General features: G+C 41.2%; 1 protein-coding gene and 1 long non-coding RNA gene across 6 annotated transcripts in view; both read left to right on the plus strand.

The window, feature by feature from the left end:
* Nucleotides 1-26,484, plus strand: part of CHCHD3 (coiled-coil-helix-coiled-coil-helix domain containing 3) — a 1,241,194-nt gene that overhangs the window by 1,058,757 nt on the left and 155,953 nt on the right. The gene's annotated exons all lie outside the window — the stretch shown is intronic.
* On the plus strand, nucleotides 194-23,097 carry LOC126949716 (uncharacterized). Its single transcript, XR_007723897.1, has 2 exons — nucleotides 194-8,260; nucleotides 15,799-23,097. It is a non-coding gene; the product is annotated as an uncharacterized LOC126949716 (long non-coding RNA).

Raw genomic sequence — 26,484 nt, forward strand, 5'->3', positions numbered from 1 at the left:
ATGTTCTTTATAGCAACTGTTCCTCTGGATACAGGATGTATTCTAGGATCATATATTGCAACTATTGTAATTGTTGTGTCTTAAAATTCCTTTTTTTTTTTTTTTTTTTTTTTTTTTTTTTTTTTTTTTTGAGACGGAGTCTCGCTCTGTCGCCCAGGCTGGAATGCAGTGGCGCGATCTCGGCTCACTGCAAGCTCCGCCTCCTGGGTTTACGCCATTCTCCTGCCTCAGCCTCCTGAGTAGCTGGGACTACAGGCGCCTGCCACCGCGCCCGGCTAATTTTTTGTATTTTTAGTAGAGACGGGGTTTCACTGTGGTCTCGATCTCCTGACCTTGTGATCCGCCCGCCTCGGCCTCCCAAAGTGCTGGGATTACAGGCGTGAGCCACCGCGCCCGGCCTTAAAATTCCATTTTAAACATGATTTGCAAACAGTATTAAGATGAATACTGTTAACTTCAATTTATGAATTACTGCTGTCATTGCTAGAGTTTTAGTAAGAAGAAAGTGGAATGGGCAAAAAAGAGGTGAAGAGTTTCATTCAGACCTATAGCTTAATATTCTGTATTGTGGGTGAGTGGAGGAAAAATCATTGTTTTGGAAATTTTCTTTTCATGAACTAAAAATGCTTTCACCAGCATCTGTATAGATCCTGTATCTTCAAAGTCCAGCAGGCATCCATGTTGCATCATTAAAAACTGTTAGAGAATAAACTCTTCCTATATTTTGACAATTTTTGAAGAGTAATATCATCTGAAATAGCCTTCTCTCTGTCCCTCCACCCTCCCCTTCCAGGTACGACTCCATGTAATTTTAGGCAAATTGCTTCCTTTTCTTTATGCCCTTTGTTTCCGTCTTTTTAAAATGAGGACAAGGTCGTTAATGTAGTTTTTTTTCAAGTCTCTTACCTTGAATAAATATCTAAATATAGGAGTTCTTACAGAATGCTAAGTTCTATATACGTATAAATTGACTTTTTATAAAGTAATTTTGTTTTATGAATAGGTTACCAATTCCAAGAGTCACATTTATTTTAATTTTCTTTGGTTATTAAAAAAGTCCATTTTAGAAAAAGAAAAACAGTTAAAGTTGAAAGCCTCTATTTTCTTGGTTAAATTGGATTTTTGTTATTGAATACTTATTCTGATTAGTAGAAGTGGTTTAGTCACAGGCCAGGCATAAATGCTTTTAGACAGTCACTGAATTGGAAGTGTCAACATGAGAGAGGGATCCTTTTCTTGGAAATGGGAGCATGGGATCTTTCTGCTAATAGTGTTTGTTGGCTGAGAATGAAAACTCAGAGCTTTGTTAGGAAAATAAACTTAAATTGGCAACAACCTGAGTGTGAACCTGGAGGGCATTATACTAAGTGAAATAAATGAGATACAGAAAAACAAACACTATGTTCTAACTTGTATGTGGAAACTAGAAAAGTTGAACTCTTAGAAGCAAAGAATAGAAAGGTGGTTGCCAGAGGTTGGGGGCGGGAGAAGTGGGGAGATTTGATTAAAGGGTACAAAGTTTCAGTTATAAGATAGATGAATAAGTTCTGTGGATCGAATGTACAGCATTGTAACTATAGTTCTACAGTATTTTTAATAATACTCTATTGTGTACTTGAAATTTGCCAAGAGAATGGATCTTAAATGTTCTTAACTGCATGCATGCATCGTGTGTGTACACACACACAGGTGTGAGATGATCGATGTGTTAATTAACTTGATTGTGGTAGTCATTTTATATTGTATATGTATATAAAGTCATCTTGCTGCATAACTAAAAATATGTAATTTTTACTTGTCAATTATACCTCAGTAAAACTGGGGAAAAATACAGAACTGGTGGGAAAAATATAATTAAGTGACCCAAATTTTTGTATCATAGTGGATGAAACCCCTTTGCTATCTCTAAGCTTAAACAAAGATTCATCTTTTTGAATGCTTGCTTGTTTTCCATGTCTTTCTTCAGTTCATTAAAAGTTAATATATTTGTGAGACAGGGTCTTTCTCTGTTACCCAGGCTGGAGTACAGTGGTGCAATCATAGCTCATTGTAGCCTCGACCTCCTGGGCTCAAGTGATCCTCCTGCTTCAGCCCCTCAAACAGCTGGGATTACAGGTGTGTATTACCACACCTGGCTAATTTATTTTTTATCTTTTGTAGAGATGGGGTCTCACTATGTTGTCTAGGCTGATTTTAAACTCGTGGGCTCAATCGAGCCTCCTTTCTAGGCCTCCCAAAGTGCTGGGATGACAGGTGTGAGATGCTGCACCTGAGCCCCTTTTTTTGTTTGGTTTTTTGTTTTGGTGATAGAGTCTGTCACACAGGCTGGAGTGCAGTGGCACCATATTGGCTCACTGCTACCTCCGCTTCCGGTGTTCAAGCAATTCTTGTGCTGCCTCCTGAGTAGTTGGGACTACAGATGCATGCCACCATACCTGGCAATCGTTTTGTATTTTTGGTAGAGACAGGGTTTCACCATGTTGGCCAGGCTGGTCTTGAGCTCTTGACCTCAGTGTTCTGCATGCCTCGGCCTCCCAAAGTGCTAGGATTACAGGCATGAGCCACCATGCCTGGCCCTGTTTGTTAATTTTTAATGTGACCATTGGATCTTCCACCTTGCTAATTTCTGACATTGTTTTTCTTCCTTTCTAAACACCTCCTTGCTCCATGTTGAATTTTAAGCATATGGACAGTGGCATCATTAGAAAGTTTCCCATCATTCCCTGTCATGCACAGGTGATAGAAGAATGTATTGGTGCTTCAAACTGATTATTACTTTTTACCTCCTTGATGAACTCAATATATTATAGAGAGAGTGACTCAGTTCCAACCCTGGAGGCATCAAAAAGAACAAGTTCTAAATAACATCCTCCTTTAGAATGCAGCATATTTTAACTGTGTCTCTCCATCTTGCACATCACCACTTCCAAGCTCCGTCTCTAACTATACATATGCTCTCTGTGTGTATGATAATACTGCTTTCTCCGTCCTCTCTTCTCCTCTCTCCTCTCTTTGAATTTTTTTTTTGTGAGCCTTAGGAACATGTACACAGAGTGACACAACAAAAGCAGGCTCTTGATGTAGTCAGGTTTTGTCCTTGTAAATGACATGGTACAAATGCATGCGGTGGATTAAAATATGTTCACCCTGACAGAAATCTTTCAGTTGAAGTGAAAAAGCGTCCGTCAATTCTGATTGCAACAAAGGTTGCTGCTGCGAGTGAGACGGACTTGCCAAGACTGCAAGTTTTTCAAGCTCTATTCTGGAGATACATTTGTTACTTGGTTCTCAGCTTTGATTTGGTTATAATCTTGTCTTGGCATGTTCTCTTTCCAGAATATACCATTTTCATTTTTCTTTGGCCTTTTCTCAAGATTTATGAAGGGGGATATTTAGCTTTTTGTCTGGCAAATAGCAGAGGTTGTTTGAATTCCCTAATCAATAATTGTAAAATAACTAGAAATTGATCTATGCCAGTTGTAAACCCATCCATACATTTATTTTTTCTTTTTCTTCTTCTTTTTTTTTTGAGACAGAGTTTTTGCTCTGTCGCCCAGGCTGGAGTGCAATGGCACGATCTCGGCTCACTGCAACCTCTGTCTCCAGGGTTCAAGTGATTCTCCTGCCTCAGCCTCCTGAGTAGCTAGGATTACAGGCACCTGCCACCATGCCTTGCTAATTTTTGTGTTTTCATTGGAGACAGAGTTTCACTATGTTGGCCAGGCTGGTCTTGAACTCCGGACCTCAAATGATCTACCCGCCTCAGCCTCCCAAAGTGCTGGGATTACAGGCGTGAGCCACTGTGCCTAGCCCCATCCATGCATTTCTGTTAATGTCTGCTATCCGTTAGAAACTGTACATAAAACATTTTTGTCCCCACATCACTGAAGACAGGACAGAGGCAAGTGACAGACAGCTGTGTGTTAAGGGAATGCTCTTAGAGTGCTCACAGTTTGATACATGGCTGTGGGGCTGTTTCTCTAGATTTGTAATACGTACTTTGCAGGTGAAAGTTTCTGGAATGTGAATATAGCCTCATTTGGGAGTTAGAGCTCATCCCAGGTATAGGCAGAATAATGTTGTGATTTGAGGCTACTGCCAGGTTATGCCTTTTCAAAAATAGACTTTTCACTCATTTGGCATGGCCTCCCCTTTCTTCTCTATTTGGCCTGAAATTCTTAATTTCCCTCTCTCTCAAGATAGAATTAAGGGCAAGTGTGCTGGAAGTGTTTAATTTGGCAAGACCACCATTGATAGACATGTATGTTGCCCGGGCAAAAAAGATGCTGGTTAATACTTGGGTTAGAAGGACACATGTTCTCTTCCTCTCCCCGTTATGGTGATACCTGTCAGTTTGTCAGATGTTATTTTGCTGCCTTGTGACTGTGGAGATTTCATAAGACCTAAGCTTCTCACTGGCCAGGGCACTATTATTTTGGGAGGACTTACCTGTGCTCACAGATTGTAGTAAGACACTTACTCTTAAATAACTTAGAAGTGAGAGAGAAATAGTGGTCTTGGGATAAAGCTGGAAATGGACCGAGTGGCTTCAGAACAAGAATGGCCCATTGCTGATGGACTATATTAATACATCTGAGGAAAGGATATGCCAATCTTTATTTTTCAGTCTTTAAAGTTCTAAATAAAAACCAAGTAACAGATGTATCTCCAGAGTATTTAATACCACGAGACATATTTACAATATGATGTTTAATGGAGTAAAAATCAGGATACTCTTTAATAGCTGTACATCTCTATGGATGGAAAGCTTCATAGTAAGATTGTTTTTTCTTTTTCTTTTTTTCTCATACTTGTATTTTTTTAAATTATCACAGAAAAGTGTGAGTTTTTTTCCTTATACTTTAATACTGCTTTTCTGTGTTTGCTGAAGTCTCTGAAATGAGTAAGTGTTAATTTACAAAATACATTTTCAGCCATTAATTGTATTTAGAAAAGAGTACAATGCATAGAAAGAAAGAAGAGATTGTAAAAGACAAGCAATGGTTATATTCTTCTCCTCTGCCCTGGTGTAACAACTCTGGCCCTTGTAGGCCTCTGCCTTTTGTGGAGATGTTTATAATAAGCCCTCTTAGCCTCATGCCTGTCATACATTCAGGCTGTAAAGCTTATCAAATAGACATACTATTACGATTTAGCTTCCCAGATACTTGGTCTGCAGAAAGAGCATGTCTTAGCAGGAGGTCCCACATATCTGTTCTTTTGGGCAGATTTAATTTTTATTTTAAAGCAATAATTTGGCCCATTGGTTGGTTCATAAGTCTGTGTAAATTTCTCAGCCTGTTGACAAACTAGTCTTTCAAATGTGCAATACTAAGTTCACCCAAAGTAATTATTCACCTTTTGATAGGTGGCCTGAAGTTGTTTCTAGTAATAGCTCCTGTACCACGTGCCAACTGGGCTTTTCATTTTCAAAACTTTATTGAAGAAAGAAAATTGAGGGCTGGGCATGGTGATTCATGTCTGTAATCCTAGCACTTTGGGAGGCTGAGGTGGGTGGATCACCTGAGGTCAGGAGCTTGAGACAGCCTGACCAACATGAGATCACACCACTGCACTCCAGCCTGGGTGACAGAGTGAAACTGAAAGAGAGAGAGAGAGAGAGAGAGAGGACGGAGGGAAGGCGTGTGCCCCAGAGGGTGTGTGCCCAGGGATGCCCAGTGAGGTGAGACCCTCATCAGATTGGAGTGGCACAGCCATTTCCCAGTTTGGCCCCACCATGCTATTGCTCTTTTAGGGCCCTAGTTCCTCCTTTTGTTTTCTTGGAGGCTGGGCTTGCTTGGAGTAGACGGGGTCAACTTACCTTGCACAATCACTGTACTTCTTGTTAGACCTTGAAGAGATCTTAGTAATCACCCTATCTAATCTCTACCTTTTCTTCATGAAGAAAGAGGCCCAGGGCTTTTGGGAATAAACCAACAGAGTCAGAACCAGCCTCCAAGTCTCCAGGTTCCCTGTCTAGGGTGTATTTCAGTGTTTGTGGTGATTTTTCAGAGAGGCTCTCAGGATTGCTGCACAGAGAACAAGAAGGCAGGGGTCTTTCTATGCATTTGGGCTGACTTGGGATTTGTAGTTACACTGAGGGTGGGGAAGCTCTCTCCCTCTGCTGGGTAAGCCAGACACACAGAGGAGATTTGGGGTAAATCATTCATTGGAAGAGGCATGGAGATGTATGTTTGTTTTTGTATTATCTCCTATTTTCTGCCTAATATGTTGCAGTTTTCTTAGCAGCCCTTTCCACCATTTACCTACCTCCTCAGCCTAAGTGGCTGGGCAAAGATTAATGTCATAACTTCCTAGATAGTGAAACTGGTGTCTTATGCCATCATCTCTCTTGAATGATGAGGAAAAGGCCTAGACTATCAGTTATCTTCAAGACCACTATTATAATGAGTGAGACTGTGAGTAAATATCTCCAGCCTCTGTGTGTTCTTACTTGAAACAAAGAGGCAGAAATATGGTCACTGAATACAGAGAATGATGATCATTGATAGACCTCATTCTATGATTGTAATGACATTATATTGTACTTATGTGGAATTATAGTAAAGCTTTTACAATTTATAACATGACTTGCCTATCATAACCAATGCCCATTGTTTTAGCAAGAGTGGACTTTTTCTTCTCAGTCTTCTTTATGTCTGTACTGATGTGTGTTTGTGTATGTATTTGACTAACATTTCCATTGATTGAAGAGTTATTTGTATAGGACCTACTATATGCTAGGCATTGTGGTCTATATGTATACATCAAAATATATGTATCAAAAATCTTTGCCTTAATAGAGCTTATATTTTGGTAAGAGGAATTGGTATACACCATGCGTAATGGATTTTAAGAAATTGGCTTATGTGATTGTTGGGACTCTCAAGTCTGTAATCTTCAGGGCAGGCCAACAGGCTTCAGATTCAGGGAAGCCTTAATGTTGCAGTCTTGAGTCTGAATGCTATCTGGAGGCAGAATCCTCTTCCTTAGAGAACCTCAGCCTTTCTCTCTTATGGATTCAACTGACTGGATGAAGCCTGACAAAGATTCTCTCCTTCGAGCAAAACTTTAGTCAGGCTCTGTTGAATCCTTTCTGAATAGACTGACCTTGGGTTTCCTTCTTGTAGAATCCACTTTGAGCAAGAATCCTGCTAAGTCAGTTTTGGGAAAATCCCCCACCTTTATTATCTGACCACCCTGGATATTATCACCCTGGCCTTGGCTTCAGCAAAGATCCTATTAAGTCACCTCCTTATCCTTGATGTTTCCTCTTGGTACTTTCCTATTTGCTGACCCCCCACCCTGCTCCTTGGTTATAAATCTTGGCTCTTCCTTGTTAGAGTCAGAATTGAGCCGATCTCTCCCCATCACTGCAAGACCTCATTGCATTAGTTCCTACACCTATTGCCATGGGCCCTATTGAATAAAGTCTGCTGTGCCTTCTTAACAAGTATCATGAACAGTTTTTTCTTTAACAGGCCCATTCACATTATAAAAGGTAATGTTTTATTCAAAGTCTGAAGATTTAAATGTTAATCACATTTAAAAAAGAAAACCCCAAAAAACAAACAAACAAAACCCAGCTAGACTGGTGTTTGACCAAACATCTGGATATCATAGTCTAGTTGATGAACATTAAATTAACTGTGAAAGCAATTGTCTCCACTTTCTAGATGAAACGAACTAACAAGTACTTTTTGCCCTGCATTCCAAACGATGTAGAAAGCTAGGCAATCATGTTGGTGATATGCATACCAATGGCTGTAGAGTGTAGAGGTGTTTGCTTTGTTCAGGACCATGGTTGTAGGTCTTTTCTGCATAGGTAGGGAAGAACAACAGTTGATTGAGGAATGTCTTCCAGCCCACCCCACACCACACACACACACCCCGACACCCTCTGAGGAAAAAAGCCTCCTTTCTACCTTGATATTGTTGGTGATGTGCCCAGCCACACAGTGTGATCGTTTGGGACCCTATGACTTCCCTGGGCTAAGGGCCATTTAGAGAAGGGCCTGCGCTGACTCTTCCTCAGTTGCGGTTACCGTTTTCGATGGCTTCCTACTTTGCAGTTCCTTGATGTTTTTGCTCAGAGAGGAAAGCCATGTCTGTAGTACATGGTGTGGCCTCCACTTTTGAGGAATTTTGTGGAGGACAAGGGCATGGAGCTTGAGGTACATGCAGTCTGTGATCAGGCCTCTGCTTTATCTAAGTAGGACCACAGTGAGCCTCCGTCAGGGCCAGCTGTATGGATGTCTATGTTATGCCCAGACCGTTTATTCCCCGAAGAAGACCACCAGAGTCCAGAGTCAAAGCTAAGCAGCAAGGATCTTTATTACAGGTTCGAACCTGGAACTCTCCCTCGCTCATGAAACGAGACGGGCAGGAGAGCTCCCCCACTGAGCTCCGAGTAGTGTTATATAGTCTAAGAAAAGTGGGCATAGAGTTATTATACAAATCAGATATATGATTGGCTAGTGTTTGAACAAGGCGATTTGGCTAACTATGATTGATTCCCGCCATTTCTGATATTTTGGTTCAAACTTTGAGGCGGGAGAGCAGGTTTATGGCAGCAAGAGTTTATCTTACTTAAACACGTCTTGTGACCTTGCCTCAGAACTTACAAAATCTGTGGTATGTGCAAAACAAAATCTCTGGTACGTGCAGAAAACCAGGTACTCACAGAACTTACGAAATCTCTGGTATGTGCAAAGATTAGAGAGCAGAACAAGGGTGTAGCGGGTGGGGGGCGGGTACACATCTAGCTTTGTGTCCTTTCATTTCCCCCTTCTCATAAGTAACTGGATGTCCAATCTTGGATTTCCAGAGTCTTATAATATAGCCTCACTTTCTGGGTGCAGGAGAGGCTGGTGATGGCTACGGAGGACCATTAGTTGGATGGTATCAAACCTTTCTCTGACAAATTGTAAAATTTTATTTACCACACAGGGGCCTATAGTGAATAGAAGTCGTAAAGACATTAGGGGGCCTAAAAGGGGTGCCAGAAGGGAAAACATTGAAGAGCTCCACCAATTGTTAGCGGCTGTAGTGAATTGTTGCTTTTTCATTTCTAAGCTTAGTTCGTGTAGGCGTTGGACTCTTTCCTCAACTAACCCTGACTCATTTATATAGAAACAGCATTCTTCTTTGAGGAACATACAGGTACCTCCTTTCTCAGCCGTGAGTAAGTCTAAGGCTCTGCGGTTTTGAAGGGTGACCTGTGCTAGGGAGGTGAGCTGCCGCTGAAGGGAGGCTAGGGAATAGGCGGAGTCTTCCATAGCAACAGAGAACTGTCGTAACAGCTTGTCGTTTTCTATCATGGAGTGTTGTAGGGCCCCTCCTGCTAACCCCGCTGCGACGACAGAGGTGGTTAAGGATATTCCGGCAATTAGTGGTAGAAAAACTGCTCGTCTATGTCGCGCAGTTTCAGTTGGGGCAGTCCCTGCCCAGCCTATGAACTCTGCCGGGGTCAGCAGGGTCAGTCGGGGAACTAGTGTAACAGGGATGCACAACTGTCCGTCAGAGATGCTTTTGGACAGAGTTTTTAACAGAGTCATATTACACCAGAAGAACATACCAGGGGGAGCACGTATGGGGCTATTAGGGTATGTAGCCGTCTGGTTGCAGAGGCTGCTACTAAATGCTGAATAACAGTAGGGGTATTTCTCTTGGTATGGGTCACGGTACAGGGTTACATCAGGTATTGCAACTGTTGATGAATTAGAATCTGGCATATAGTTTGTGGGTGGGGAGGAAAGGGGAACAGCGGTTAATGGTGGTCTTCCTAAGGTTGCACACATAAAGCAAGAGGACAGGTCGCCTAAACCGGTGAGGTTGGCGAATGCTAGCCTTTCTTGTAATAGGGTTAGCCAGGAGAAGGGCTGCAAGTCTTGTGATAGCTTGGTTTCCTGTCTGTGGATTTGTGTATGGATTAAGGGTCGAATCTGGACTAGACTCCGCCACAAGTACAGGTGGCTACTAGGCCAGCTACTACTGGCATCGTAGTAGACTGCCCCATGTTGGGGCGATGTCCACCGGGAGTGCCCTGGATCTGTTATTATCCAAGTGAATATGTTGGGAGTCCCTGTCGGGTAGCAAGTCCTGAGGAGGTTAGACTTTCTCGGGTATTTGTCCCATACCCTGGCTGAGTGCAATTTACAATAGTGGTATGGGCAACCTGCATTCTGGTGCCACCAATAATTCTTACAATTATATTCAGTCTGATCATATTCAAAACAAATCATGGGTATCCCCGGTTGGGCAATTTGGAAATTAGTGAAATTGAGGTAAATTGGAGTATTGTACCGGGAGGGGGGGCAGTCTGCACTAGCTAGCAGTTTACCCGCTTGGGGGGTTTCCCCGGGGTGAGTTTTGTTCTCATAGAGCCAGAACCTCCAGACATAGGGATTAGACGGCGCAGCAGTTAGGAGAGTCAGATGTATAAGGCATAAAAGCATAGGCAAGCTAGACATGGTTACGGCTATGTGGGTGACGGTGCAGGGTTAGCTTTAAGGGATTGTTCTTAGCTTTGTCTACAGTCCATGTAACCGGTGCTCCAGACGGCTCGAGAAGGTCGGATGTTGGGTCCACTGGTTTGACGTGTGTGTAGTGGATCCACGAAGCGATGCCTTCTACTTTGAGAGCGGTGGGAGTAGTCAGGAGTACTTGCAGTGGTCCTTTCCACCTGGGTTGAAGAGTTTCTTGCCGGTGGCGCTTGACTAGGACCCAGTCTCCCGGCTGGAACGGATGAGGCGTCGGCGGAGGTCCTGCCTCGTACAGTTCTCGTAGTCTGGGCCAAATTTCCTGGTGAATTTTCTGTAAGGCTTGTAAGGAGAACAGGAGCTCAGAGACATTTTCAGTTTCAGGTTTGAGTAAGTCATCTTTTAGACTGGGGACCAGGGGTGGGGGTCTGCCATACATGATTTCATATGGTGTGAGGCCCAGTCTGTAAGGGGTATTTCGGGCCCGGAACAGAGCGTAGGGGAGAAGTACTACCCAATTAGCGCCAGTCTCCATGGTCAATTTAGTTAAGGTCTCCTTCAGAGTCCGATTTATCCTTTCTACCTGTCCTGAGCTTTGGGGCCTATAAGCACAATGTAATTTCCAATTTGCCCCAAGAATGGAAGCCAAATCCTGACTTACCTTAGCAACGAAGGCTGGTCCATTGTCTGACCCTATTTGGACGGGAAAGCCATACCTGGGGAGGATTTCTTCCAAAATTTTATTTGCTACAACCTGAGCAGTTTCTCTCTTAGTTGGGAACGCTTCTGTCCATCCTGAAAAAGTATCTCAGTCTCTGACGTTACAGCCGCTCCTGCATACCGCTGGCCTTGGTGGACGTAGCTGCTGCCATCAGTAAACCAAGTGAGTTCTGTGTCGGGGAGCGGACGATCTTGCAGGTCCTCCCGCACCCCATGCACCTGAGCCAGTATCTCAGTGCACTCATGGAACGGGGCGTCCAAGTCTGGATTTGGCAGCAGTGAAGCAGGGTTTAAAGAGGTTGGGGGCAGAAAAGTTATTCTGAGGGGGTTTAACAGGAGTCCTTGATAGTGGGTGAGCCGGGCGTTACTCATCCATCGGTCCGGCGGCTGCCGGAGGACGCCTTCAATGGCATGCGGGGTTATAACGTGCAACTCTTGCCCCATGATAAGTTTATCAGCGTCTCGGACCATTAGGGCGGTCGCCGCGATTATCCGCAGGCAGGGTGGCCAGCCAGCAGCCACTGAATCTAATTTTTTTGACAAATAGGCAACTGGCCTCTGCCAGGGGCCTAGGTACTGTGTTAACACGGCTTTTGCAACACCCTTACTTTCATCTACGTATAAGTGGAAGGGCTTGGAGACATCAGGGAGCCCCAGCGCGGGGGCTGATAACAAGGCAGTTTTGATTTGTTGAAAGGCCAGCTCAGCCTCTTCCGTCCAATTGAAGGGCTGCCGTTCCTTTGTTGCCTGGTATAGGGGCTTGGCTAACTCAGCAAATCCGGGTATCCATAACCTACAGAACCCTGCCGACCCCAGGAATTCTCTCACTTGCCGTGTCGACTGGGGTCTAGGGATGCATAGGACTGTTTCCTTTCAGGCTTTGGTTAGCCAGCGTTGCCCCCCTTTTAATAGGTACCCCAGATAAGTTACCTCCGACTTGCAGATCTGAGCCTTTGTTGCTGAGGCTCGGTAGCCTAGCTCCCCTAGAGTCTTCAAGAGGTCCTCAGTCCCTTGAACACAAGTTTCCGGGGATCTGGCTGCTATTAAGAGATCATCAGCATATTGCAAAAGAGTTATTTCAGGGTGTTGCCGCCGGTGCTCACCTAGATCTTCATGAAGGGCTTCATCGAACAGGGTTGGCGAGTTCTTGAACCCTTGTGGCAGCCTGGTCCATGTTAGCTGACCGTTGATGCCCCTCTCAGGATCCGTCCATTGAAATGCAAAGAGTCCTTGACTTTTGGGAGCCAGAGGAAGGCTGAAGAAAGCATCTTTTAGATCAAGAACGGTATACCACTGTTTTTCGGGATGTAAAGCACTCAGAAGGGTGTATGGATTGGGCACAGTGGGATGTATGTCCATGACCCTTTTATTAACTTCTCTTAAATCCTGTACTGGCCTGTAGTCCGTACTGTTGGGTTTACGAACAGGTAACAGTGGAGTATTCCAGGATGAGTGGCAAGCCCGTAGGACTCCCTGGTCTAGGAGTTGGCGGATATGGGGCGTAATTCCTTCTTTTGCCTCCAGGGGCATAGGATATTGCCGAACCCGAACCGGGTCCGTCCCTGGCTTAACTTCCACAAATATGGCAGGTTGATGTTTAGCTAGCCCTAAGCCCCCAGTTTCTGCCCACGCTTCAGGGAAACGCTGGAGCCAAGAGTCAATTTCCTGATCGGGGGGCTTTTGCTCTTGATGGAGTCTGTACTCATCTTCTAAGGTGACAGTCAGGATAGATATTGGCCTGTTTTGGGAATCAGTTATCTGGGGCCCTTCTGGCTCAAAGTGGATTTGGGCCCCCATTTTTGTCAGCAAGTCCCTCCCTAGTAGAGGGCAGGGGCTCTCTGGGATGACTAGGAAGGAATGGGAGACTTTTCCCGTTCCTAAGTCTACAGTCCTCTGGGTTGTCCAGGGGTATTTTTTGATGCCTGTGGCCCCGTGCACCCAGGATGTTTTCTTAGACAGTCTTTTTTCCAATTGGTTTGGTTAGGACTGAGCGTTCCGCCCCAGTATCGACCAAGAAGCGAACTGGGGACCCCTCCACTTGCAAAGTTACCCTGGGTTCGGGGAAGGGGTCCGAACCCCGTCTTCCCTAGTCAGAGTCCTGGGTAACGAGTACGGAGGTAGGGTTAGCTGGTCTCCGTTTCTTTGGGCAGTCTTTAATCCAGTGACCACGTTCCTTGCAATAAGCACACTGATCCTTTTCTAATCCTTGCCTAGAGCCTTGCTTTGTCTGCTTTCTGCTTTGGCCATTCCCTGCCTGGGGGAAAGCTGCTACTAAAACTTTGGTCATTTCTTTGGTTGCCTTGAACTGTTTTTCTTCTGGAGTATCCCTATTATTATAAACTCGCTGGGCCATCTGAAGGAGGTCCTGAATCTGCTTTCCCTCTAAACCTTCTAATTTCTGGAGTTTTCTTCTAATATCTGATGCTGCCTGGTTTACAAAGGACATTACTACCGCAGCCTGATTTTCCGGTGCTTCCGGGTCCATAGGGGTATACTGTCTGAAAGCTTCCATTAATCTCTCTAAATACACAGCGGGGCTTTCTGTCTTACCTTGTAACACAGAATATACTTTAGCCAAATTGGTGGGCTTGCGAGCTGCAGCCCGGAGACCCGCCATTAGAGTCTGGCGATAAATGAGCAGTCGTCCCCTACCTTCTGCCGTGTTGTAGTCCCATCTGGGCCGGGTCAAAGGAAAAGCCGCGTTAATGAGGTCAGGATTTGCAGTTGGCTGGCCGTCATCTCCTGGAACCAGCTTTCTGGCCTCAACTTGGATTCTTTCCCGCTCCTCCGTTGTGAACAGGATTCGGAGGAGCTGTTGACAGTCATCCCAGGTTGGCTGGTGAGTAAACATGACACTGTCTAACAACGAGGTTAGATCTTTGGGATTATCGGAGAACCGAGCATTTTGGGACTTCCAATTGCATAAATCACTAGTGGAAAAAGGCCAATACATGAGACGGGAGAGCCCGGTATCATCGAGCGATCCTATTTCTCTGAGAGGCAGGGCTACGGTGGAGTCAGGGAGTTGGGAAGCTTGGTCCCGCAGTACGCGGCCTCGCGTTCGGCCGGCCGGCCCCCCCGGGTTACTTTCGCTCTTGGCTGCTTCCGCTTCTCGGTTTCCCTCTACGGAAGCACCACCCTGGGGGACTGGGTCCTGCAGGATAAGGTGCGGATATGGTGGGGGAAGTGTGGGTTCTAACGTTAGGGGGTCCTGGCTGTCTGGCAGCACAGGGGCCGAGGGAGCAGAGGGAGTCCTTTGTCTTGTAGGTCGCATTACTAGGACCTTGCAAGGCTCAAGGATGAATGGAGTTATCCAGGGCGGTGGGTCTTCCACAAGATTTTGCCACAGTAGAATATAAGGAATTTGATCAGGATGTCCTGACTGCCCTGGCAGGAAAATCTTAGTTTTTACCTTAGTAATAATAGAGAGACAGAAAGTTCCTTCGGAGGGCCACCCTACGCCGAAAGAGGGCCACTCCGAACGGCAGAAAGTAACTAGCTTTCCCTTCTTTAGTTCTACGCTTAAGTTACGCCCCCGAGCCTTCACATCCTTAAAATTGGTAACAAGGAGTGAGAGCGGCGTGCTCTGGTTGTTGCCCATCTTTGGACTGCTCCTACAAAGAGAAGGAGGGACGAAAATGAGTGTGAAGCAGAGGGGAGTATCCGACAGGTCCAGTCCTGGAAGGGGAAGAAAAGGTTTTATGTTGTGTTTTGGACTTACGCTTAACACTTAACAATAACGGACAGACAGTGAGAAACGATGAGCCTTCGCGAGCGCGTGTCGGACTTCCGCCCTGAGTCAGACGGGGCAACCAAGGTTGGAGGCCCCCAGATGGGCACTGGGGGACGTCTCCCACCAGTCCCGAGTGGCTGTCTTTTAGCGCGTCCGCCAAGACCATGCCACTTATAAAACAGACCAATACAGATTACAGATTACGGATTTCGCGAAATTTCAGGGAGACAGACAGAGACAAAGACAGAGACAGTGACAAAGCCGGCTTACCTACAGATTAAGATCCATTGACTTGGGGGTCTGGTGGGCTTGGGGGAAATCCCGGACGAGCCCCCATTTGTTATGCCCAGACCGTTTATTCCCCGAAGAAGACCACCAGAGTCCAGAGTCAAAGCTAAGCAGCAAGGATCTTTATTACAGGTTCGAACCTGGAACTCTCCCTCGCTCGTGAAACGAGACGGGCAGGAGAGCTCCCCCACTGAGCTCCGAGCAGTGTTATATAGTCTAAGAAAAGTGGGCATAGAGTTATTATACAAATCAGATATATGATTGGCTAGTGTTTGAACAAGGCGATTTGGCTAACTATGATTGATTCCCGCCATTTCTGATATTTTGGTTCAAACTTTGAGGCGGGAGAGCAGGTTTATGGCAGCAAGAGTTTATCTTACTTAAACACGTCTTGTGACCTTGCCTCAGAACTTACAAAATCTGTGGTATGTGCAAAACAAAATCTCTGGTACGTGCAGAAAACCAGGTACTCACAGAACTTACGAAATCTCTGGTATGTGCAAAGATTAGAGAGCAGAACAAGGGTGTAGCGGGTGGGGGGCGGGTACACATCTAGCTTTGTGTCCTTTCATCTAGAGGTGCAGGCAGATGGCAAGGGATGTCCAGTGCATACAGAGTGGAGATTTCTGCTCTACTCAGCCCCTTAGTGGGACTGCTGCTGTCCTGGTGGCTTTTCTGGGCCGGAATTTGAGAATGTTGGGGATTCCTCTGAGGAATTGGGCCTGCTGCTGTGGGCTCCCCTTGTCTCTGAACATCGTAGAGTCAGTATTTTGTTGAGATGCTGAAGACAGCATAGGTGAGGGCTGTGGTGGCCCCATGTTGGCATTGTCACGTGCCTTTACCTCTCAACCACTCCTCCAAAATTTGTCTCTGGATTGTTGCCTGAGGATAATTCCTGACCCTGTCTCCACAAAGGACATGGATTCTGCCAGCTCTGGCAGTCTCTTCCACATTCTCCTAAACTGTCAGGCCAGCAAAATGTCTAGTGTCATGGCCATAAGCTTCCTCTTGTAACAGAGCCATGTAATTGGACATAGGTGACAAAATGTTGCCATGCTATTCAGTAGAATAGCAGCCCATGGGTTTTGTGCTCCTCTGCACCAGGTGCTGTGTCAGAAGATAGGGACACAAGATGGAGCATAGTCCTTGCTCTCAAGAAGCTTAGAGTGTCTGTCATATACACCAAAGCAAGACAACCCCCACGTGCCTTGGAAGCACGCGCAGGCCTGCTGCTGCCCTAACCCTCTTCCTGCCTGTCCCTCTGCCTGGGACATCCTCCCCTGCTTTCTGCCACACCTCTCAGCCCTCTTTTAAACTTTGCCTTTCATTTCATCCCATAGCATAAATTTCTCCTTCTTCAAAAAGCCTTCCTGATTTCCTAACACAGAAATGATCACAGTCTTCTCCGTATTTCCAAACTCTTTTATGACTCTTTTATAGCGAGGGCAACCCGATAATTTGTCATCCAAACTGGGAAAGTGAAAGGAGGCACTGTTAATTATACGGGGACAACACACATAAACTGGGATGCTCCAGGCAAACCAAGACATGTGATCACCCTACTTATGACCTTTACTCCTGTTTGAGTAAAATACAGTCTGGCCAAGTATGGCCATGTTCAAATGTGAAGTCCATCATTGGGATGGAGGAGGCAGAAGTATTTATACTTGCATTTCCATACTGGGATTTACATGCAATGGAGCTCACTAATGCTTCCTGAATGGAATTTGTGCAGTTCACTATACGTGTCCTAAGCTGAGCAGACCTGCTGGAACCTCCAGGATAGCTGGCGGAGAGAAGAGAATCAGTTTGAATAGGCAGAGCTGGGGCCAGGGAGTTTCAGTTGTGGAGTGGCTCCTTTGAGTTGTCCAGTAGTCCAGTCTTGGTGTAATGGCAATCTGGTGCCATGCTGGGCTGCATTTGGTCAACCTAAGGTCAGATCTGTTTTGTTATGTGAGCACGAAGTCAGGGTGTCCCTCAGCGCAGTCTGGAAGGTGGTGGAGCTGTGGTTCCTGGGTGGACATAGGAGCCTCGTTGTGAGGAGAAATAGAGCCTCTCCAAAGGTAGACAGGTGACAGGCTGTGTTTCTCCATGCTGTGGCTGGCACCTTCAGTCTTCATTACATCTCAATACCTCCTGGCAGTATATTAAATTCACAGCATTGGAGAAGGTTATAATCACTTAGTAAGGCCGCGGAAAGTTATGTAGAGTGAAGGACTCTATAAGGCTCATTTTATAGACTAGTTGTCACTGAGGAATTTCCTTGATGAAGAGTCTGGATGACATTAGTTCATGGACTTCTACATATAAATGAAGGACTTGCCATTTAAACAGTCCTTTCACTGGCTAGAGTAGGCAGCTATTGGCATAATGAAGTGAGGTATTGAATATAATATTGAGTTTATTACCACATGGTTCTGAAATAAGTAAATAATGGATACATTGACTTCTACTTTATAGATGGCTGTAAGAGACCTCTTTAGAACGGTTTAGAACGCTTCAAAGGTCTTTTGAAAAGTGCAGTATTTTACTGCCACCTCCCCTGTTGTCATAATTCTTTAGTGCCTTGGGGCCAACTCCCATTGGAAAGGTGGACACTTAAAATCCTTTTGTGGGTAATGAGCATTTGGTTTTACTGCAGCCAATAATTTGGGACTCCAGTGGAAAGTTGTTAGTACAGACTTTTGAGCCTATAATATTATAACACTTTTAATCAGACAACTATGACCAGGAAACTCTATATGGCCTACATTTATAGTATTTGGTATGAAAGTGAACTTCTCATCTCTCTATTCAGGACTGGCTTGAGTTCTTTCCTTTCTTTGGTTAAAATACCTTAGGCTTGATATTAGCTCCTTAGACAAGATTGTTTACTGTTTGATTCTTTCATACACTTCTTGTCCTTCACTGGCTCTTGTGAAATCTGTAGCCAACTTTTAAAGTTGCGAATTTTGTGCCAACCTCATTTTCTCCATCATTTGTGGATGCAGGTGCAAAAGAAAGAGCTGTGAAGTTCCAGCATCGAGAGAGGCTCAAGTCTGGCTGGTCATTGAAGTCCCCTTGCCAAACTGTTAGAGAGTATAAATGCCCTAGTGGATTCAGACTTACAGGGTGGGACCTGGGCATGGGTATTTTTAAAATATACCATTCTGATGCTTAACCCTTGATGTGAAAAATGGATCAAGGACATGAAAGAGGCAAGGTGTCACTCTCCTCTTGCTGCTGGTTGACAACCCAGTGATTGGGACGGCTTTGGTCTTAGGCTAGCAAACTCATTGGTTGGTGCCAAAGCCTCTGTGCCCATATGCACTTTCAAGCTTCCTCCACATTGTATGACAGTGAAATCTGTGTTAAGCATATATGTAGCAGTCATGCTCTTCATACTTTTTTAAGGAAAATATTTCTATTCATCTTTCCTCTTGGGCCTCTCCCTTGATGCCACCTCCTTCCTATTAGGTCTTAGAGAAGAGAGCACTGGCTTTAGAGACAAAGGACGTGATTTAGGGGCTCTTCAACTAATGAGCTTGTGATGTTTAGCTAGTCACCTCACTTACCTGAGCTTCAGTTTCCTCTACTCTAAAATCAAGGTGATATTTTCATCATAGCTTTCTTGGTAGGATCAAATGAGGCAATGTATTAATATAAGCAAGCACTTTGTAAAACTGCAAATTCTATATTTCGTAATAAATGTATTTTTGATATCCAGTCATACAGCTTAGCGACAGGGATATGTTCTGGGAAATACATCATTAGGCAATTTTGTTGTTGTGTCAACATCATATAATGTACTTACACAAACATAGATGGTATAGCCTACTACATACCTAGGCTATATGGTATAACCATGCACAGTCACCATTCAATATGCAGTCTGTCACTGACCAAAGTGTAGTTATATGGCTTCGTATATGTGTTTCCCACAGTGGCTGGATCGGTACACCTCATCCAAATGGTTGATTGACAGATATTCCCAACAGGTTATAGAAAGAAGTTTCTCAGAGTAATAATGTGTTTCTATTGCCTCTTTCTAAATACTTCCCTTCTCCTTGCACCCCTCCCTGTAAAGCTAGGGGCTCTGTTTCTTCACTTATTCCTAGGAAATAGGATTTCTTTTGCCTACAGTTAGTATCTAGTTTTGGAGACCCACCAGTTGATGTGTGGAGTTTCCTCCTTGGCCTTTTCAGCAGTTTAATTCTGATCACGTTCTTAAAACAATATTTCACTACTTCTGATTTTCCTAATTATCATGCAGACAAACAGTGGGGATCATGACATTAGAATTAGTGAGTGGCTTATGATTTTTGCCTCAGAAAGAGAAACTCTTGCTGTTTTTCTCTCCCCTTGAGCAACACAGCAGTAATGAATGAGCAGGTCCAGAGTACTTTATGATAGATGGTTAATGGTGCTGTGCCTCAGCCAACAGGCCTGTTTCCCCAGCATCTGTCACAATTCAGAGTCATTAGCATACCTTTAATGGTTTCTTTTCAAAATAATTTCTACTAGGGCATTTAGAATGCATCACGGAAAAATATCGAGTTGTAGAGATGAGGAATTTTAAATGTAGACAAATGGTTTTCATTCCCTCAGATGTAATTTTGATAAAATCAAGAAACCACATAGCAACATACTATAGAGTATAACATAATTCACAGCACTTAATGTGCTATCCTGGAATTATTTTTTCAGGCTTTCTAAAATAGTTAATGAAAAAAACCTTCTTAAAAATTTTTTTAAGATTGCTGTTTACCAGCACCCTTAACTCCACAACAGTCTTCCTCCTGGTGTGTGTGGACGGCTCGTTGACTGTCTTACACACTCTGTCTTATGATCAATCAGGGAATCAATGTGATTTGCATCTTATAAGATGACAGATGTTTTGTAGGGTATATGCCATTTTTACTTGTACTGGTGAATATTAGGCTCGTTATTTATTTAGTTGTGAGGGGGAGATCTTCAGAGAAGCAAATTAAGCCACATCTTTTTCCTAAAATGTCAAGGATGAGTGAGAAAAGGTCTCTATTAGATTTTTTTATAATGCATTTACTATGATTTATTTATTTATTAATTACAATTTCAACTTTTATTTTGGATTTGGGGATACACTGTACATGTTTCTTATGTGGGTATTTTGCATGATGCTGAGGTTTAGCGTGTAGTCGATCCCGTCACCCAAGTATTGAATGTAGTATCCGATAGTTAGTTTTTCACTATGACTTATTTCTTTAAAAAAGCTAAATGACCTCTTTACTTTTGAAACATGCAAATCAATGTGTACTTTTCTCATACTTATTTGAATAATAGTTTCTTATATTTGCCAAGGATGCTGTTTTTTAATATCTACTTAATGTATTTTTTTCATATTTAATGTTTTACAACAGAATTATGAAGAGAGCAGAACACAAAGTATCCCATATTCCTAAACACAGCTGAGAACCTCCTGGAGGAAAGTTGATGTGGTCAGGTTTATACAGCTGACCATTGGAAGGGCCAGAGCTTTAACTTGTGTCTGCTTTTTGTGTCTAGAGTAGCCATTGTGTGCTACTCTAGAATGATCTTTGTAGCCTTACCAATATTATAATTTTCATGCTGAACTCCTAACTCCTTTGTGGAGAGATGGTATTTTTTTATTCTGTATTTTTTTTCTTGGTGATTGGAAAGCAAATAATTTGATTTTCACAAGTCTTAAGACAAGTCTTGTTAATTTTAGGGTCTGAATATTGGTTTCTTTTATTTGTTTGAAATATTGACACTATATGAGGTCATTTATTCTTTGCTGTGTGTGTTACTTTTAAAAATTATTGGGTTGTTTAAAATTCAGAATCTGTTCATTGAATTGAAGAAAAGCATTTTTCCATTGCCAGAGTACATCTTGTACACTTTTGCATTCTGGAACAATTACTGTTATGCTTCTTAGGCAAATAAACATAGGCTCATTAGAAGATGGAACTTGTGATTTTAAACTTCATTAGTATGTGTTTTTGTTCATTTCTCATCCACAGGGCCCAAGAAAGCTCAGTATCTTCTTGTTCCAGGCAGTGGGATTGAGTAGGGGAGCAGGAAATAGGTGTTTGTCCCCTCTCTTTTAATGAGTCCTGGGAAGCGTGCTTATCACTTTCCTTCACATTCTATTGGTCAGAACTTAGTTGCCTGTACATATCCAGCATCAAGGGAAGCTAGGACATATCTTGTTTTTCCTTAGAATGATACGAGCCATGCAAAAATTCAGAGGCCCTGTTATAGATGGATATATGAAGAGTTAATATCTACCACAGTTATATGGTCTTCAAAAATGATATTTGAGCTTTCTGATGCAAAGCCAATTTTCAAAAGTATTTAGATATTTTAACATTTCTTGACAACTCCTTTGCGATTGTAAATCACATTGACGTTTTGATTATATATATTCATTTGAAAGCACCAAATACTATTATTTTCCTAGTTATTGTGGTGCTAAAGAGTTGTCAGTAAAATCTAGAATCTTTAAATAAATTTTGAAAAGGGATGACGGACCAAATGGAATTCTAATTACTTGATTTCAACACATTTCTCTTTCATTTGAATCTTTTAAGAGAAAAGTGAAAAGCAGCATTATCCTTGAGAATTTCTCTCTCAGCATCTAAGCAGCCGTTTTAATTACAGAAAATGTCTTCAAAATCTGTTTTGCCATTTTAAAGTTTTGGCTGTGAAAAAGTCAATTGTCAGTGTGTAATGGAGGAAAAAATATCTTAAAAAGCCATTGATATAGTATGTTCAGTAGACACGTGTTATTTGAACACTAGTAGTTGATTTTCCATAGAAACTCTTTCCTCTTGAGTTTGGGTATCATTGTTGGTAATAAACATCCCTGCAGAACTGACTGCGATTTCACATGAATTTTTTAAAAATAAACCAAAATCATGCATTATATATTCCTTCTCCCAAAGGAATCTCCTTGGGAAGCTGTTACGTTTTCTACTAGAGCTGCCCTTCTCAAAGTTTCGGTCCTACCCTCCCTTCTTCTTCTCCGTCCCTCACACTTCCACCATTTTCTTCCCCTCTTTCTTTTCTTTCTGTCTGTCTGTCAGGAGTTGCACTAAAAAGCACGTCTCTTTGACCAGCCTCCAAGGTGATAAATCTTCATCAGCTGAGAATAAATTTGATTTTTGGAAACAGCAGTCATTTAGAGTCAAGGTCAGTGGGTAATAAAACTGTAGTAACATTTTCAGTTAGAGATAGGGAGTGACTATAAAGTAGTGAGCCCATTTTTCTTGAGTTTTTGGAAGGCAAAGAAGGAAATCCCGAAATAGGAAATCTCAGTTTATTGTGTGTATTTGTTAAAAATGAAACAAAACAAAAAGCTAGTCTTGTTTTATAATGACATTGCAAGTTTTGTATATTATTTATTTATTTTTGTATTTGTGCCTACCTTTTTTTCCCCAATGGCTGTGTCTTTCAACTGACTGTGGGATCCTTGTCACACTTTTATTTTATGTTGATAATCCTTTTGGCGTTTTAAATGATATCTGTATGTCATATTGAAATATAGTAATTAAAGTGACACAACATAGGAGGAAATCAAATTTCATTTAATGTTTAATTACATAAATTGACTACCTGATAGATTTTTTTTTTAATTTGGAGTTTAACATTTGAAAATTGGCAGGAAGGTTTTAATGCTTGTTTTAAATATAATCATCGTCTAGATCTGTACTATCATATGCAATGATATTACTTATTGTGACATTTTCAAATGTTATATGTAGTGCCATCAATTTATATTGCTTCCAAAGTGTAACTTTTAAAAAGAGATATTCAGCAGTTATACTAAACATTCGAGTCTTTCAATGTCTGTTAAATTTAAAACTTGATATTTATTAAAAGAGAATTTTAAACTTAGAAAAACAGTGTTTTTCATTTCTGTATTTCCTTTGAACTTGTGTGGTATCTCATTTTTTTCAGGCTATAATTTAGAAACTTTTTATTTTACATGCTTACTGGCCATCAGAAGTTTTTTTTCTTTCCTCCAACTTCATGTGTAAAGTTTTAAAATAAAGTGAAGATGTTAGTGAATTTGTTTTGAAAGGAAGGAAGGAAGGAAAAGAAATTAGTACAAAAGCTAAATATGTATGCTTAGCTATTGAGATAAAGTGCCTCCTGTTTCTGGTTATTTGTACTACATGGCTTATTTCATTCAATTTTTGTTTAATAAAATTATGCCTTCAACTATGATAATACACAATAAATTTAAAGCATTAACAGTAGTGATTAGCTATATATAAGAAAGTTATTTTATTAAGATACCCGATTGTCTACTGGCTTTAAAAATAACCATTTATTTTCCATAAAAAGCAGTAATCTTCATTTGATTTTCTAGTATCTGTCTTGTAAATAAGTACTCATTAGTCCACTTTTTGAGAATGAGGAAAGGTTTATAACCATTTAGCAGAAAAGTATGTTGGTTTATATGTATTTTCTGGTAGAAGAGACAACTGTTGAACCTCAGCAGCTTGGCAAATGTTTTAGGGTGGTATAAAAGTCACTGAGGATTTGAACATTAAGAAACAGTAAGAATAAATACAAAATTTAGATATTTCTTCTAATTAAAAACATTAAACACATTATAATATAATTTGCTCATTTATTTATTCATCCATTCATTTGGTAAACTATCACATATTTCAGGGTATAACCTCAGTAATAAAGATGCAAGTTTGCATAAAAATAGAATCTATCACTTTGGAACTCAGTCTGATATATACCAGGTATTACTCCATATTTATAAAATTATAAACTGGAATATATTTGTACTCTAATTAAGAATGGAATATATTTTTATAAAATTAGGAGACTCATCATTTTTGGATAGAAATTTTCGGAGTTAATTCTTAATGACCTATAACAATAGAAGTTTAATGTTTGGCATTCCCTACTGAGTGGAGCTCCAAATGACATGAAATTCCAGTTTTAACTCAGATCTTGAGCAAACTGAGCAACGCCATAGAAGAGCTCTCAGTTATGTTCCTGCCCTAGTAGTTTAAAACTGGCTGATTTTTATTCTATAGTATTTATTGAGCACCTACTATATACCAGGCACTGCTTGGTGCTTATTTTTACATGTCAGGTACATTTCAGAGGTATTAAAATAATTTTGAATTTCTCACTGTTCTCTTTCTCTTTCTGTGTGTGTGTATAACAGTGAGAAATGTGTGTGTACACTATATGTATATGTGTGTGTGTATATATACACACACATAATATATATTGTATATTAATATATATATTTTGGTTTTATATATAAAATATAAAATATAATATATATTATATATAACATATATATTATATATATATAAAGGCCAAGTAAATTTTTAGTTAAATTGAATTATTCCTTAATGGTTACATGAGAATATCTTATCAAGGCTAAATATAGTAATCATCAGCACGATTTTTTATGTTTGATGTAATAAGAATGTGTCTAATTTTATGCATTATATAATTATTGAATGAATTTTTGGACAGTGTGCACACAGATGGTTCTGGTTATCATTTTCAATAAAAATGTTTATCTGACCTTTCGTAACTCTGCCCTCTGAAGATTATGCTTCATAGAATTTCTAATGTTCATGAGCATAATTGCTAACTGGTGTTTATGTAGATTGCATTGAACAATCTTTAGGAAAAAAAAGCACATTATACCCTTTTCTTTTCAAATTCATTTGAGAAAATCTTGTGAGCACTTCTTCTGTGCCTAGTGTCAATGCCTACATTTTAGTTGAGCTTCAAGATTTATCTAAGCGTCTTAGTTTTTCTTTTTATAAGTTCTTTTAAAACTTTTATTAAAGCAAGATGAGAGTTTTTAAATGGGTTGCGCAAATGACCGCTAAGTCATAGTAATGTTACCTTATCAGCTTACTCTCATATGTGTTTTCTTCACACCCCTCTTTTGCCCTTTTCCATTCTCTTGCTTCCTACCTATCACTTGTAAAGAAGTTTGAGATCATTTAATCACATCTAAATCATTTTAACTTTTAATTGAGAATAGGAACTCATTCTGGTGCTTGGCAACCCCAGTGATAGGTACTTGTGTGAGTATGTTTATAAATATACATACAATATTAAAGAAATCTCATCTATTCTTTTATATTTATTTACCATAAAAATAAAGTTCTGGAATGCCACGCCTTACTTGAAAAGCATTATTTCTGAGTATTTTCACATTTATTTAATTAATTGTTTTAATGTTAGGTGGTGCTGGCTTAAGAGGAACCTTTTTGAAAGTCGAATTTTTAAAACAGTGAAAACGCAAGAAGTCTTCATGGTTTTTAATGGCAATTTTAAAAAAGCACTCTCATTAATGTCAGGAACATATACATTCTTTGTATTTTTCAGGAAGTACTAACCAATGCCATTAGACAAGAGAAAAAAGTAGCAGGGAAAACATGGAAAGGAGGAAGTGAAATTTCCATTATTTTAAGATTGTATACCTGGAAAATGAAGAAAGCCAGCTGACAAACTTTTATAAGCTGAGAGAATTCAGTTAGGTAACTGCCTATAAAGTCAATAAAGAAGTTGTTTATGTACTCATTAGTAATGAGAACAAGGAGAGTTTAGAGTAGGCTTTCATTTTGGAATAACAGTTTTGTAACGTATTGACAGTTATATTGAAATAAATGCAAATGTTTATTGTACAAAATGTTTATTGTACAAAAATTTGCACCACTAGATTTGAAAACGTAAAACATCCATAATCCTACCACTCCTGATGACTAGTGTTAATATTTGCTGTTTGATTCCTGGTTTTACCATCCATATATACTTTTGGGGAGTGTATGGATAGGATGGAGGAGGTACAGATTTTGGCTCATATTTTACTACTATTTATACATTTTTTTTACAGCAATGTAATTATTTTATTACAACAATATTTTTATAGCAATAAAAATGTAATATTTCTATTACAGCAATGTATTGTGACTATTTTTTCATATTACTAATGTTCTAGGTATTCTTTTAATGTATATTTTGGATATTTGACCATTTCTCCATTTTTGGATATTTGTGATGTATTCTTTTTTCTTTTTTTTTAATTTTTAATTTTTTACTATCCCCAACAATGCCAAGAAGAGTGACTTCTTGGCTAAATCTTAGCCAGTCTGCACTCCTGCCCTGTCAGATCACTCAGCCATCCCAGAGTCTTAGCAGAGGAGCAGTTGGAGAAGCAAGGGAGATCATGCTATTAAAACCAACAGTATTGGGTTCCTAATTTTTGGGTTGCCAGCAATGTAA

This window comes from Macaca thibetana, chromosome 3 (genome assembly GCF_024542745.1).
Source record: "Macaca thibetana thibetana isolate TM-01 chromosome 3, ASM2454274v1, whole genome shotgun sequence".
Taxonomy (NCBI): Eukaryota; Metazoa; Chordata; class Mammalia; order Primates; family Cercopithecidae; genus Macaca; species Macaca thibetana.